This window comes from Rhea americana, unplaced genomic scaffold (assembly GCF_003343005.1).
Source record: "Rhea americana isolate MKP2758 unplaced genomic scaffold, rheAme1 scaffold_24, whole genome shotgun sequence".
Classification (NCBI taxonomy): Eukaryota; Metazoa; Chordata; class Aves; order Rheiformes; family Rheidae; genus Rhea; species Rhea americana.
In genome coordinates, this window is record NW_028186357.1 from 3,736,522 (window position 1) to 3,738,858 (window position 2,337).

A 2,337-nucleotide genomic window follows, 5' to 3' on the forward strand; every position below is an offset into this window, starting at 1 on the left:
TTTTCTTTTCTTTTCTTTTCTTTTCTTTTCTTTTCTTTTCTTTTCTTTTCTTTTCTTTTCTTTTCTTTTCTTTTCTTCCTCCTCCCACCTGTGCTCACCTGGAGTCTGCTCTAAAGCCCACTCAAGTCAAAGGCTGCACTTTTTAATGAGGCTTTGGATCAGGCCCCGAGGTATCTGCAGGGAGCAGGGGGTGGGGGGCTGYGGAAGGGATTTACATTTCATGAATTTTAAACAAACCGAAGAAGCGAGTGTTCCAAGGTTGAGTTTCCCAAATCTATTTGGGTGTCTCTCTGAGCGTGTGCGTGTGGTTAAGCTTAATGCCGTTCCTACAAGAAACATTCACTTTTCTGGAGCCGGAACCCTACTTCCCCAAATCTTAAAATAAAAGTTCTTCGCCAGGCCTTGGCAGCGGCCGTCGYGCCTGTGAAGGGGCCGGGGAAGGATCAGTTTTGCTGGTATCGGCKTCAGAAGCGGTGCTGCTCGCGGCTGCAGACAGCCCTGCTCCCTCCAGCACTTGGAGCTSTTGCAGTGAAACATAAGCAGCAATGGAAATGAGCTCAGAAATGAACCAAACRGGATCCAGCCCCCGAAACTTAGCTGTTTCCAAAGTCTTTGGTGAAAGCACGTTAGCATGTAGGCAGAGATGCYGGAGTCTGCAGTGCAATTCAGTGTTTTGTGGCATCGGGTGAACAGATTTTCCTTTCCATAAGGTTTCCTCCTGCAAAGTCATTGTAGAGGAGGGCATACTGTGAGATTAAATCTGTTTAAAATACTATATTCATGTCATACTAGATACAGTCTCCAGACTGAGCACAGTCTTTCAGCTTCCTTTATTGTGAAATCCTTTGAAAATAGCACACAGTGCAGAGTAGAAAACTTATTAAAATATAACTCCCTTGCACCAACTCTGTCGGATAAACTAAAGGAAAGTTATCAGCCTTCTTAAATTAATAAATCTGCTTAGTGTCTCTGGCTGCCTTGGTGCTGTCTCAGTTTCTTAGACTCTTTCCTTATTAATAAACGGAGAGTTAAATAAACCTGCAAGAGGAATCAACGCGCCTCGCCCGCCGGGGCAGGCGCGGTGCCTTCTGGTTCAGGTCGCCGGCGGCGTGGCTGAATTGCTGTGGTTTTAGCTCGGGGATGTGCTCCTCCACGGCTGAGAACGACAAAAGCCGCCTGACGGCATCGCTTTCTGGGGGCTCTTCAGGTGGGCACGCGSCTGGCGCGTTCCCGCGGGACAGCGAGCCGACGGCAAACGCCCGCCGGGCGCGAGCGCAGGGGCTACGCCGCACCTTCCAGTTCGGTGTTGAAAGGGCACCGTACGTCCAGGAAGGATAACTTAGCTGGCGCAAAACGTGCGGTGGACGTCTTCAAAGGCTGCAGAGCTGTYGTGGAATGAAAATGCTGGGAAAAAAGCTCCTCTAGTTTGCCTTGCTCCCTTTATTAAAAAAGATGAGACTTGCGGTTTATTCTTGCTCTGATTACGCTGTGCTGTTACAATATAGGGCTGAAGCTGAAGCATTCCTGCAGGCAGATTATAGAAAATATGCATATATGTGTGCGCACACACACACACACACACACACACACACGGTGAGAGAAAGTTAAATAGAAGGGACGCAACAAAATACCCACATTTAAAAAAAGCATAGATTGACTCACTGACTTATCTCACTTATTGTACAAAGATTCATTCTAACTATGCTGAATTTTTTAAATTAGATTTTAAATATATGTTGACAGTATGAATTTGYACAGTGTGACTAACGGCAGGGAGAAATGACAGCTCTGCTTCTGTTATTAAACTACTGTCTGAAAAATAATGGAGTGTGTACAGAAAGTGATTATTATTTTGCCAATTACATTAGCACAGCTAATAATAATCATTAAGAAAAACATACGGAAAGCTATACGCTTTCATGTCTTAGAATGTGATAATCACCGCTGAGGAAAAAATACATGTTTTCTAAGGTAACTGATAAGTAAGATTCTCCTGTTATTATGCCAAGTGAAGAGTAGATGTGCATCCTAAATATGCTTCACTTTGTGTTAATTTCTTCTTCACTCAAATACAGTTAATAAACAGTACAAGAGACTTTCTAAGCTTATTTTAGCATCTGAATATAAAAAGTGCTGTTCTGTACAGTAGTGGCTCGGCAGGCAGGTTTTACAATGTTAAAAATTCCTTTTAATAATGGTTTATTTTAATATATTTGCTAAATTAGGTACCCGAGAGAATCCTCCACAACGGTGATGTGAAACTCCCTGTCACCCGAGGTCGGAAAGGAAAGGTACGTCTTCCTTTTCGCTAGCAATTCGCCCCGTTTCCGTGGGGGC

The 2,337-nt window shown here is 44.2% G+C and overlaps 1 protein-coding gene and 1 long non-coding RNA gene across 2 annotated transcripts in view; both read left to right on the plus strand.

The window, feature by feature from the left end:
* LOC146595068 (uncharacterized) overlaps positions 1–2,337 on the plus strand; it is a 558,681-nt gene that overhangs the window by 506,402 nt on the left and 49,942 nt on the right. Inside the window, exon 11 of the long non-coding RNA XR_014896018.1 lies at positions 2,226–2,291. This is a non-coding gene — a long non-coding RNA (uncharacterized LOC146595068). The remainder of the gene's footprint in view (positions 1–2,225; positions 2,292–2,337) is intronic.
* The window catches only part of MAF (MAF bZIP transcription factor), a 17,619-nt gene that overhangs the window by 9,143 nt on the left and 6,139 nt on the right, over positions 1–2,337 (plus strand). The gene's annotated exons all lie outside the window — the stretch shown is intronic.